Below are 13,095 nucleotides of genomic sequence, written 5' to 3' on the forward strand. Positions count from 1 at the left end.
CATTTAGTGAGGACACTGTCCTGTGTTGTGGGGGCTCCAGGATATGGTTTCTTAGAATGTGTTAGCATTTCCACCCTTCCCTTGAAAGACCCTTCTAGCTTAAGACAGGGTGAAGTATATGATCTGAGAAATTATGTGAATTCCCGTGAGTATGTGATTAATTCACTTAAAGTCTAAGAAATTAGGTTTCTTTACAGAGTAAAAGGATTTTGAGTATTCTGGACTACCCTTTCCTGCACAACGGGCCATGGATTCAAATAATTTGGAGCCCTGTGCACAAAGAAGGGTCTGATAAAAGTTTCACTTCGCACTTGCACTCTAGAATCTTACCTCTGCCTTAGACTCCAGCATCCAGCTTAGGCTGTGGAAGGAGAACGCTTAAGCTGTTCGTGAAAATACACCCTGAGGTAGAAGGCAGTTGAAATGTTTCAGTTCTTTGTGTTAGAGGTTACCTCCAAAGAGGATCTCAGGATTACCTCCTGGTAGGAGGAATGCACATACACTAAATGCTTCTCTAAGTAAACATGCGTCCCAGCGGCCTTTTACTTCTGCATGGCTTAACGCTGATTTATCACCATTGCAGCTGCTTAACATTTTGCAGGGTGGTGTTTCATTCCCTCCCCCCTCCTTCTTTGCATTCCCTTTTTGAAAAAGAGCTCTACTGTATTTTAAATATTTTAGACTCGGCAGCAGTAAAAGTTTTCAGGCTGTGGATAACACCATCCCTGCAAGGAGAGGAAGATTTTAACACAGCTGTGATACCAAACTTCAAGGAAAAAGGAAAAGGAAAAAAAAATAGGCAAGCTATTTGTTAGACTAGCCCAAACACTGTCCATCGGAATGATTCCCATTTGTATGTGGAAATTCCTGTTGCAGGGTCTGCAAAAATAAAAAAGCTTAGGATTTTCTAGAAGAAATAGAGATCATCTTCTCTAGCTAAAGAATAGAAGCATTTCAATTACTCCGAGAAGGTTTATATGGGAAACAAAAAACTGTGAGAAGAATGGTGTGTCTCTTAGGGGGCTGTTATTAAGATTTCAAAACAGTGAGGGACACTGAAGAACCCATTGTAAGCAGTGGTTGTCATCTAGTGGAGGGTCACTTTTAATGCAGGATTGTTCTAGTTCACACTGAGGTCAAGAAATAGAAAAGTTCCGTTGGTAGATATTAGCTACATCAGTCTGCCATTCCCAAACTTCCTGCTGATAAATGCTGTGCTTTCCTAGTTCAACTCTTGAACGGTTTGTGTGAGCAGGAGATGAAGGAGGCAGGCTCTCCTGCTCTGGGCCCATTTCCCCCATAGAGGCCAAGTTTTTACCTTCATTTTTTTTCTTGGTTCTTTGAAAGCAGAAAATTAAGAAAATGTTATGGCCTCCATACCTGGTGGGAAATCACTTGAGTTGAACTTGTCACCCTCTTAATCCACTTATGATGATAGAGCGCTGATTTGTGCATCTAATTACTGAAGCCTAATTATGCTGCACTGAAATCAACGTGGCACAATAAAATATGCACCACCTTCCCAGGAATGAGACATGCCGTTCTCCTTCTCCTCGGTGTGAGTAGTGACCTTATTTACAGTCTTAATCAAAAGGGAGCTTTGTCAAAGATTCAAAGTCATCCCTTTCAGGCAGCTGAGCTCTTCGACACATGCCTAAAACTAGCTTTATGAGGTTGTAGGTAATGAAGTTTGGCTTCACAAATGGAAATTACTAATTTATTAGTGTTCTTTGAGGTGGAAAATAACCATGTAGATAAAGGAGAACACGTAGGTGCATTCTACAAAGTCTTTAAAAAGCGCTTTTGAAAATGTTCCACACCATGGCTTACAAATAAATGTAAAAGCTGTATGCTCAGAATTCGGGTGTACTCTTTTATCTCAGAAAGGGAACTGGCTTAAGAAATAAAAGTAAAATGCTCAGAATATATATAATCTCCTCTTGTAAAGAAAGAGAAACTAGAAGGGAGAAGGACGGGGGGACTGGGGGTTCATTCAGTGTTATGTTGGATTATGTTTAAGACGCTTACTGCATGGTTCCCATTGGCAAGACTCATTCTTAAATATTCTGATTCAGTAGGTCAGAGGTATGGTCCCAGAATCTATGTTTTTAAATCCTAACAGTCTTATGATTATAGCTTATTTGCTATATACCAGGCATTCCTCTGAAAATTTTACATGAATTAACTCTATTCCTTAAAACAGCCCCAGAAGACATTACTATCATTTTCTCCCTTCTATAGGGCAATTAAATATTTTTTCCAAAATCACACATTGAGTGGCACAACTATAAATGTACATAAAAAAAGTGTCTTCAGTGATGACCTAGAAGAAGAAAATGGACATCATTGCAGATCGTTTGGCAAAAATACTGCTTCCATTTGCAGCTCTTTTCCAAAAGGCCATGAGTATAGTGACTGCCTTTAAACACAGTAGTTCAGTTATTCACAGACTGTTATATTCAAGTTTAAGAAAATATTTGTTAGCTTTATTGGCTTTTTGCTTATATCACTTTTTTTGGAATGCGTAGTCTTGTTTATAAGAAGGCGTTAATGGTATGAAAGAACAAATCAGCAGCGTATCACTGGGTTTTCTTCTCCATTAGTGGTCAGGGATCCATTCCCCTTTACAATTCTTTGGTGTATATGTGGAGGGAGGGGTGGTGGGTACTGGCAGGTGGTTCAGAAAGATTGGAGCAACTCCATGGGTTGGTAGGGGTTTAATAGAAATAATGGAGTAAGGAAGGAAAATGTGAATTCATTTTTAAAAGAACACCTAAAGGAGAGGAAGTAACTAAATCAGATTGTTAATGTCATGGACCAAACACTTGGGGAGGCTGGGACCAAGATTGGACAGAGCTGTCTTGATTTTCTAACAAGTATCTTATAATCTTCCAGTGATGGCAGGATGCAGGGATATGGAGGCTGAAGGTAAAGCCACGGTGTTATAATGCATTATTTCAGGATGACTTCAATCAAGCAAAATTGAGTTTACGCCACATCCTGCTTGGTGGTGGCTCTGAGTTAACAGGCAGAAACTTTTCGCTATAGGATTTCCATTTCTCAGTGAATTTATATTGCTGTATAATCATTTATCTTGATTGTCAGCTGCTACATGGGTGTCTTATATGAGTGTCTTTCCTAACCAATAAGACCGAAAGCTTATAAAGAACAGGGGCACTAACTTTGGCTTTTCCATATGCTCTTTGAAACACCTAGCAAAACCTGGGCATCAAGAATTGAACTGAATTAAATCAGATATCTTAAACCAACTTGTTCTTTGTCTTTGTGATACAAAAGGTGATGTATCTAATTCTGTTATTCAGTTTAAGGTTTCATTGTTTTTCATTTGATTGCGAAAGGTAAAAATTGATGTTATCTTCATATACATACATACTTTCGCAAAAGGAAGTCTTGTTCTCAGCTATACTTTAGAATCATAACATTGTACCTTTATCAAATGGGTTAGTATCTAAAAATAACAAGTAGTCTCGGAAGGAATTTCTCATTAAAATGAAGAAATAAAAACCTAAGGCTATTCAGAACACAAGAAGTTTGCGTCTTAATTCTTTTCATGGAGACCTCAAATTCCATGAAGTGCTATCAGTGCTTTGTAATCTAATGCCTACTAGTTGAAGAAAACATGGACACTAGACCATGCTTAAAATTAGAAGAAAAAAAAAATTACCTCTCTCTGTAACACATTTGCCAATATCCCAAAGAAATAAACAATCCGTAAATAGTTCAGCATGATTACATGTTTATAAAGCACAGTGGATGTATTCTAACATTTTCCCACCTGGAAAAATTGAGCTTAAGCATCTTCAGCAATCTAGAAGCCACATCGTGTTCTTCCCAATGTGTCATGTCATCTTTATAGTAATCATGTACTTGTAGAAATGGGACTGGTTGGTGGTGGTAATTGTAAAGGTTCTGGTGTAGAAATTGCAGATGGAGAGCGAGGCTCTGGGGATGGACGTGGAGGAGCCGAAAGGAGCCTGGAGAAAAAGGCTGTCATATTTGCTCAGAAGAACCGCCAAATCAGAGAGCAGAGGAGATTTCATTGGAGGAGCGCCTTCAACAGCAACTAATCCTGTCATATTGAAAGAAAATTGTAAATGTTCTCTCCAGAAATTGTCCGCCCATTGCAGGAATCGAACACACACGCAGGAACACAGACACGGTCTCCTGCTATACCAAAGGCGCCTGGGCGCATAGACCGGCTCCAGCGAGCGAGCCGCCGCACGCGCGCGCGCACACACACACACGGTAACACACACAGAGACACACACTCTCGGGCGCGCGCCGTCTCTCTCTCTCTCTCTCTCTCTCTCTCTCTCTCACACACACACACACACACACACGCACACACACGCGCGCGCGCCAGCCTGCGGGTTGGCTAAGGGCCTTCAAACCGCAGATCCCACTAGGACATCGCCAGAGGCACTGAAGTAGGTGTTGCCCCCCACACTAATTACTACTTCCCCACTTTGTTGAAGAAATGAATCCCGCCCAGCTCGCGGGTGCATCCAGGTCTTGGTTCTGTTATGCTCTCCAGACTCGTCTTCGTGCAAGCCAGGTTTGAAAGTCCTTTCTGCGTTTCCTTTGGTGGTTTGGTGTGGAGGGCGGGGGCAGCGTCGGTTTAACTCCAGCCTAAACAGCGAAGGGGTTCCAGACTCGCCAAGTGACCGGGGCCGGTGTGGGGTGTGCGACTCTGCCCGCGCGCGCCCGAGGTCGGCAGCTCTTGTCCGAGCCTTTGGGTCCGCTCTCACCCCGCCTCCCCGCCCCACCCCTCTGGCTGTCGCGGCACCAACTAATCTTTGCCTTTTCTCTTGCAAGATCAAGGGAGAAAAGGAGCTGGCGGCTGGCTTCGGACTCTGAGCGGTGCGCAGCTTGTTCCGGGGCCAGTCAGCCCCGAACCCGCGAAAGGCTCCTCACTCCTGCCAGCCTTCGTCAACGAAATCACAGCCCCGAGAGGCAGCTGGAGCTACACCGGCGGCAGGTAAGGGCGCCGCGCTGCCCAGCTCTCAGTTCGCCCGCGCCAGCGACCCTGGCACGGCAGGGTCTCTCCCAATCCCCAGAACCCGGCGTGGAGGGATTGGGGACTGGGAAATTGGGCGGTAGTCCTCCACAAGTGCAGATTCTCAGATGGAAACTTTGACTCTTGGGGCTTGGAGGGTTGAAGGCAAGCGATGGCGGGTCTGGAAGGAGGGAGCAAACGAGGCAAAGCGCGAGGCGGGGGCGCGATTCCGCGGGTCACTGAGTCCGGCGGAATGTGGAGAAGGCAGCCTGCAAGCCGCGCCTGCAGGGCATTGCTCCCCTTCCAGCCTGCTAGCCCCCTCCCCAAGATGCTGTCATGGAAGAGACAAGGAGAGCTTCGCCCTTTCCTGCCCCTCACGCTCCCTCTTACTGGGGGGTCTGGCCACGTCTCCCGGGCGTTTGGGGTGGAGGCCCAGCTCGCCCCGGCTCCACAGTCCCCTGGCTCCGCCTTCCGAGCAGCCCCTTGGGTGCCGGCGCTGGGTCGCTGGAGGGAGACTTGGTGCTGCGGTCCGAGGACCTCCGCCAAGGGGTGCCGGGGGTGGGGGCTTTATAAGAATGAGGAAAGGATCCCAGGACAGAGGAAGAGGGCAGTCTCCTGCAACCCCATCCCACTTCGGTCCCGCACACCAGGTCAGCAATACGCCTGGGCTTGGGACAGTGTCCCAGCCGGAAGGTCCGGGATCATGCCAGGGCTTCCCCGACCTCCACCTCACTGTGAGCCCAGGGCCACCGAGGTGGGGCACGGGGTTGCAGTTGGGGGCCGCTGCACCCACAGTGCCCTTAGTCCTCCGCACCTGAGGACCTGGGTGATCGCTGCTAACTTGTAGCTCGCAGAACCGGTGAGGTACGGTCAAAGCCCGCACAGGGTGGATCGTGCAGAAATCCCACCTGTGAGCTCTGCCCCATGCCCCGGGTCCCCTTCGGGGGTGGAGGAGATTCCCCTGGGAGAGCTTTCAAGAAGGGAAGTTTCCCCTGAATTAGTGACCCAGAAAGCAGCACACACCCACTGCCTCAGTCCCCCTCTAGCGGCCCCATCCTTTTTTCTGCCCTCCTGCCGGCACATCGCTGTCCTCAAGGCTGCTTTAAGCCACAAAAGCGTCCATGCAAGGGTCCATGGAGCCACCAGCCTCGGGCCAGGAGACCAAGGCTGTCGCATATATGGAAATATCTGTGGGAGTCAGCCGGTGCAGACAAGCAGGAGGAGAGCAGAGAAATAGAGGTAAACGCCTAAGGCAAGCAGAGCTGCCTGCTGATAGCTCACCCAAGCCGCCCTCCTGTGTCCTTATGTCAGTTCACGGCCATGGCAGGTCTGTGGCCTCAGTCACAGGAGGGTTCCAAGTCTGCCTGACCAGGCACTGCAAGCCCAGCCGGAGCCCAGCACCTCCCAGTCCTTGAGCTTCGGAATCCCCCACGTTGACTTTCTAGTTCCCTTTCCTCTCTCTCTCTCTATGGTTTGTGTTTGCATTTCTTGCTCTTTTTCCTAGCACTGGGTGGCAGTGGGTACGTGGCAGCCAGCCGTGTGGTTTGTCCATCCCCTAGTACACGCAGCCAACACCACAAACACACGTCCCCACGCTCTACCACACACCGGCCCGCGCTCTGGCATGCTGCCCCTGCTCCGCGGCCTGGGGCACCTGCAACAGCGTCCACCACCAGGGCCATGCAGAGGGCAGGGCTGGAGGAGAGGGGAGCCATCCAGACTCCAGAGGGGACCATGGGGCAACAGAAATGGCCTGAGAAAAACTCGAATTTGGGGGTGGGGTGGAGTGAGGGTGAGGAGGCTCTGGGGGAACTGGCCAGGGAGTTATGGCTCCAGCTGTGCGTGGTCAGTGTTGAGGGGCCAGAGGCTGGTGCACCCAGGCCTCTGCCTTGGGCATGCCTCAGGCCGGAGCCCAGCCACAGCGGGCAGCCTCTCTCCAACCCGCCCAAGGAAGTCCAAATGGCCAGATCCTGGGGTAACCAGCCCTGACTTCACTCCAGGCTATTCTGGCTTACCAGATTTAAGAGGGCTCTAAAAGTGAGGTAGCTTATAAACTCCTGAAACTCAACCTGGCATTGTGTGGCAAAGGCCATGCATTCTATTCTGTTGACATTCTGTATGTTTGTATACATTGTATTGGAAAGCATATGGCAGGGAAATGACATTTTCACTGATAAGCAAATAATGACGATACACTTTAGAAGCTACAATTAGGCATGTGTGCATGTCATATTTGGGTGATAACAACAAGGAACTGATAATCATAGAAGTAAACCAATTGATTTGGCCAGAAGACAGTTTCACATTGGGAACTGTATTGGGCTGCAATTTAGAAAGTGGACTTTTGAGACTTGTCCTAGTAGTGTCGAAGCTTTGCAGGATTTGGCACTGAAGGTCTCAAGAAATAATATGTTAATGCCAGGTGAATTTTTATTGCTATTACTATTATTAGTAATGTGTTCCAGTTGAGGCAGTACATAGATAAGCAAATTCTACTGATTCTATATTTTTTACTAGGCTGAACAATTAGGCCAATTAAAGCTGAAAAATAAAGGTGTGGAAATTCCAGCCAAGTCAGCTTGCTGTTTTAAAACTCTGTGAATGAAGTGGGGTGGGAGTGAGGGAGAGTCCTGAGACCCAGAATTTCTGCCAGATGCTTGGTCTTCCTACAGAAGAAAGAGGCATATTTGTTTATGTAAGTATGCCTGAAAGTGTCTGGAGAGGGATTGGAGTGACAAAATAGGTAGATTTGAATATCCCTACCATGTTCAAGTTCAAGGGAACCCAAAGAAAACATTTGCAGCTCTCAACTTCAGGGGCAGATAGGGAAGGGACCGGTAGTCAGACGTAGGTAAAAGTCTCTTGGGATGCATCCCCACGTTGTCTCAGTTCTGAGGGGAAGCAGAGAGAGAGGCTGTCTTCACTTTTAAAAACCACATTACTCCAAATGTAACCCTTTCCCCTTCTTTACACAGATAATTCCAACATCAGGCACTAGGATGTACCTTCTAGTGGCAATCCAGGGCAGCTGTCCCCCAGGGCCAAGGGCACAGGAGGGAGGGGCAGCCTCTGAGGTCTGAGGAGTACGGCAGTCCCCAGCCTACTGGCTGTCAGAAAAGGCAGGAGAGGCATGGCACCCACTTTCATGGGGGAGGGTAGGCAGGCTGATTAGGAGGCACCTGTCTCTCCCATCCACAGCAGTGACCAAAGTTAAGGCAAGTGCAAAAGAGGAAGAGGGGACGGTAGAATAACAGGAAATGAAGAGGGACTGGGAAAGGAGTCAGTGAGGGCAAGAATGTGTGGGTGTGCCATTAACAGCCCCCCGAAGTGCTCCGTCAGCAATGTCAGTCTCTGCAGTGTGCCTGTGATAGGATGCCTATCAGTGATTCCCTAAACACAGCCACTCACAGCACACCCCACTCATGATCTTATCTTAATCTTTCTTCACTTTACTTAGGAGGATCTAGACACTGACAAACATTTTGTCACACATTTCTCTTGAAGGACTGGTTTTCTTCATTTAAACTTGTCTTTGAATTGGTTGGACGTCTTATGGTATGAATTCTGGGTCATTTTCCTCAGACTCCTATATATCAAATACCGTCATTATTCTCCTTGTGACTGTTACTACCTGTCCTTCATCCCCTGTCACCTGTCTGCACTTTGTCTACCTTCGGTTCATGGAGCAAGGCGTTGGGACTGCTTTTGTTACAAGGTATCAGAGCCAGTGTCCTCATTGCATACCCCAAAGCCCAACTGAGTCACGTGATCGTGGTGGTGGTGGTGTGTGTGGTTTCTGTGGGACAAAGGAAGCAGGTTGTTTTTCCTTGGAAATGAGTTTTCATAGAGTGTGTTCTAAGTCCCTGGCACTGTCCTAAGCACCTTTCATGTATTGTATCATCTGTTCTGTTAGTGCTTTATCCCCACTGTTGAAGATAGTGTCTGGCACATCCTAAGAGCTTATTAAATGTTTGTTGAATATTCATTCAAGAATGAGTAGATGAATCAATTCTCATTTTGTCACTGTAACAACCCTGTGAGGTAGATGTAATTTTCCCCATTTTGCAGCATTCGGAGGGGTCAGGTAATGGCCCAAGATTGCACAGCTGGTACATTGCAGCCCCTAGATGCCAACACAAGCCTGTTGGACTTCAGTCTTTGTCTTACGCCGTGCTGATTGGCTCTCTGAATAGTGGCAGCATTCATTTTCCCTCTGTTTGGGAAAGTCAAAGCTCCAGTGTTCAGAGTTCAGCATTGTTCCCCCATCCTTTAATTCAGCTCTGCATATGCTTGTTGGATCCCCTAAACCCTAAGCAAGGCAGATTCGGTGCCAACTAGATTCTTAGTTGGCACAACATGCTTGTTCTGATTAATCAGTGAATGTCTCTGGCAGAGGAAAACAAACGCACCAAAATTACCTGATATTTTGGCAGATGTTCTTTCCGTCTTTTGCCGTAGTAAGTTTTCCTTTTGTCTGGTGCACAGGATGAAAAAGAGTGTTGATATCTTTCGGATTAACTCAGGACATGCGCTGAAGTGGGCGAAAAGGCTTTCCTAGCATGAGGCAGATCACCAACAGCTGCCGAAGAGCCCACATCTCCCAACTTCGAGGATAGCGTCTCCTCATTTTGCCGTACTGAATGAGTTCCTCTTAATTGATTAAGATTGCCCGTGCTTACAGTCCTGAATTTCAGTGGCGACTTTTAATTTTAGTTAGGATTTACTATCCCCCTTTTTTTTGAGAGGCGTGATGTGACTTTGTGTGAAACAGCTATTAGCAAAGGGCGAGTGAGGTAGGTTCTGGCTGGTTTGCCTCCTTCCACACTTCATATATTCTTGTCTTTGTTTTGCTTCCCTTTTCCCCCCTCATGTTCAAGCTCCTTCTTTTATACTGTGACCTAAATATACAATCGTCTTAACTGGTGCTGTTACCATGGTAATGCTTCATGGTAGATAAGAGTACATACTAAAAAATCAGTTTCTTTCATTAGCAATGGAACTCCTTCTTTCTTCCTCTCTCCCAGATCCTGGCTTTCACTGAATGAGGCCCTCTGGTGTTCAGTAACAGGAAGCACATTACTTTGGAGAGGGCAAGAACACCATTTTTTAAAACTTTGAGAACATTTCAATTCTAATTTTAATATGAAATGGACAAAAGCAAGAAAGACCTGTAATTAGTATATTTTTTTTTAAAGATTTTATTCATTTATTCGACAGAGATAGAGACAGCCAGCGAGAGAGGGAACACAAGCAGGGGGGAGTGGGAGAGGAAGAAGCAGGCTCATAGCAGAAGAGCCTGATGTGGGGCTCGATCCCATAACGCCGGGATCACGCCCTGAGCCGAAGGCAGACGCTTAACCGCTGTGCCACCCAGGCGCCCCAAGTATATTTTTTAAGCAGAGAGATTGGTAGAAGTTCATAGCCTGAACATTGTGAGTGCCGTTTGCTCTGTAGAATTCTAGAAAGTTACGGGAAAGCTGGGATATTTATACCCTTATCTGTTTAAAATTAATGTGAAAATATTTCTGTGGGAGACAAAGACAGTCCATTGAAGCATTTCTGGAAGAAAAATCTAATGGAATCTTCTGTATTTTTAAGTCTTAAAACTTCAAAATGGAAGTCTTCTATCATTAGAATGAGAACATTTTTATTGGTGGATAGGATATATAATTTTTAGCTGTTTTGTTATATGAGAAACTTGGAAGTTTTACTCTCTATTGTTGTGTGAATAGTAATGACAATCTGCACATTATTATTAATCACAAATTACATGACATTAAAAGAGGGGAGGTTGATATGCTATAAGCATGTCTTCTTTTTTCCTCCCTCCAAATTCTACTCACACCGCAGTGTCCCCTTGTCCAACCTCTCCCTGAAATTTGGCTAGAATTCTTTCCCTCCTCTCCATCCACATAACTTTTCCAGACCTTTAGCGTCTCTCACGTGAACTGTCACCAGAGCCTTGCATTTCTAACTGGTCTCCCACCTCCAGTCTTTCCCTAGTACAATCTATGCCTCACGCTGCCAGCATGACCTTTCTAAAATGCAAATCTGAACATGTCATCCTCTTGTTAAAAATTCTTCACTGTTTCTCAACTGTCTAGGATAAACTCTAAAATCAAACCCACATGAGCTCTTCTTCTGTAGCTGACCAAAGCCTTTTCACCAGGCTGTGTCTCTTTCTGCCCTTTCTACATTCTCCCACTGCACAAGGAGATAATACACATAAATAGCTGTGTAATGACTGGCACAGAGTAAATGCTAAATAAATATTAGCCAACATATTTGCCTCTTTATTCTCCTCCTCTCCTTCCTTCTCCTTTTCCCCTCCTCCTCTTTATCGAATTTATTAGTAGTATGGTAAGCCATGATAAACATCACATGCACATTAGCCATCACCCAAACAAATAACAATAGCTAAGAAAAGCAGTGATGTGGCAGGTACTTTGCTGAATACTTCACACTCCATATCTCATTTAATCTCCCACAGTCAGGCACACTGCATTCCAGTTACTCAGTGTATGTTTGTTATTTTGGTATGCATAGTTGATATAATAATGGTGACACTTGACAGTTACAGCAAAGTGCTTGGAAGGTGAAAACATGAGTTTTTCATTTTAAAGAATTCTTTGGGGGGCGCCTGGGTGGCACAGCGGTTAAGCGTCTGCCTTCGGCTCAGGGCGTGATCCCGGCGTTATGGGATCGAGCCCCACATCAGGCTCCTCTGCTGTGAGCCTGCTTCTTCCTCTCCCACTCCCCTTGCTTGTGTTCCCTCTCTCACTGGCTGTCTCTATCTCTGTCAAATAAATAAATAAAAAATCTTTAAAAAAAAAAAATAAAGAATTCTTTGGGGTTGGCGGAAATATTTTCTTGGATATATTTTCTATTTACAGAAGGGTTAGCCTATAGAAGTGTTACACAACTTGGGTGATTTTACCTGGTGCTGGTAGCAGAGTGCCAGCTGGAGCTCGCTAGGGAGGCCCAGGAAGGTCTGAAGTGAGAACAGGCCATCATTTTATAAATATATATGTTTCAAATGCATTAGAAATACAGAGCTTCATTTTTTCCTGCTGTTTTTTCACAGATAATGTGCTTCTTGGTCTGTATGCATAGACTCCCATTCTATTTTATTGTGTCAAGAGAGCTATTGGCATGTCCACAGGCTACACACCAGTAGGGCTGGCAAGCCCGTGGATAATGTGCAATGGTACTAGCAACAGAACTGAAGATGTAGATTTTTTAAGGTCAGTGAAAATAAATAGCAAAAATTGTGGTAGCAGAGCAGTATTTTGAAGTGATCTGTATTTACTAGGTTCAGAAAAGCAGTACTTCTCGTTTCTGAACCCTATACACCCTTGAGTGTTGATCTCATGGCAGAACCAGACCCACTTTTCCAGCAGTCAGTATTCAGAGACATCGGGTTAAGTGCTTTGAATCACTAGATTCTGAATTAGTTAAACCACTACTGTCTTCTAAAAAAGGCTTTTAAAAGATGAATTCACAGGTTATGTCATTGAAATACTCTGTCTTGCAAAGATTTTCAGGCAATAGGTTTGGGGTCAGACCCAGAAATCTATTCTTTAGCATCTCAGGTGATATCGAGGTGGGTAATGACAGCGCCACTTTTTAAATAATACCAGATTGAAGAACTGGCATCCAAAGGGCATTGAAGAGGAACAAAGATAGGATGCTTTGCTTGATGTAGCCACCCTGACATCGTAAGTGTTTTCCAGCTTGTGTGAGCCATTGAGGCTGAGAGCTTCGTTGTGGCCAGAGACTGGTTTTCTGGTGTGAGTGATCAAGAACTACTCGGGGCAGCCAGAGGGAAAGATGCTTCTCTTCCATTTCATACCGTCCCCACCTGTGTATCTTATGTGCTTATGCTAAGTCACCTCTGGCCATTTAAGATAATGTAAGCAACTTGATTTCTTTGCTATGCTTTGCTTCACTCCTTCTCCTCCACAGTTCCGCTCACCCTCCCTGGTATCTTCCTGGGAAGATTTCTTCATGATTCCAGAGCTCCTCTGTGCTCTCTCCTATCTGGTGTTCTGACAAAGTTTCCATGACTAATCCAGCTG

At 45.7% G+C, this 13,095-nt stretch overlaps 1 protein-coding gene across 4 annotated transcripts in view; it reads left to right on the plus strand.

Annotated features, from left to right (window-relative positions):
* Nucleotides 1-3,986: 3,986 nt before the first annotated feature.
* CHRM2 (cholinergic receptor muscarinic 2) overlaps nucleotides 3,987-13,095 on the plus strand; it is a 145,005-nt gene continuing 135,896 nt past the window's right edge. The window contains exons 1-2 of one of the 4 annotated variants that reach the window (XM_034672827.1): nucleotides 3,987-4,448; nucleotides 4,837-4,999. The gene's annotated coding sequence lies outside the window, so the exon portion shown is untranslated. Of the gene's footprint in view, nucleotides 4,577-4,617; nucleotides 4,731-4,818; nucleotides 5,002-13,095 lie in introns of those variants that run through there. The other 3 variants (XM_019794095.2, XM_034672823.1, XM_034672835.1) reach the window with 3 other exon arrangements.

This window comes from Ailuropoda melanoleuca, chromosome 1 (genome assembly GCF_002007445.2).
Source record: "Ailuropoda melanoleuca isolate Jingjing chromosome 1, ASM200744v2, whole genome shotgun sequence".
NCBI lineage: Eukaryota > Metazoa > Chordata > Mammalia > Carnivora > Ursidae > Ailuropoda > Ailuropoda melanoleuca.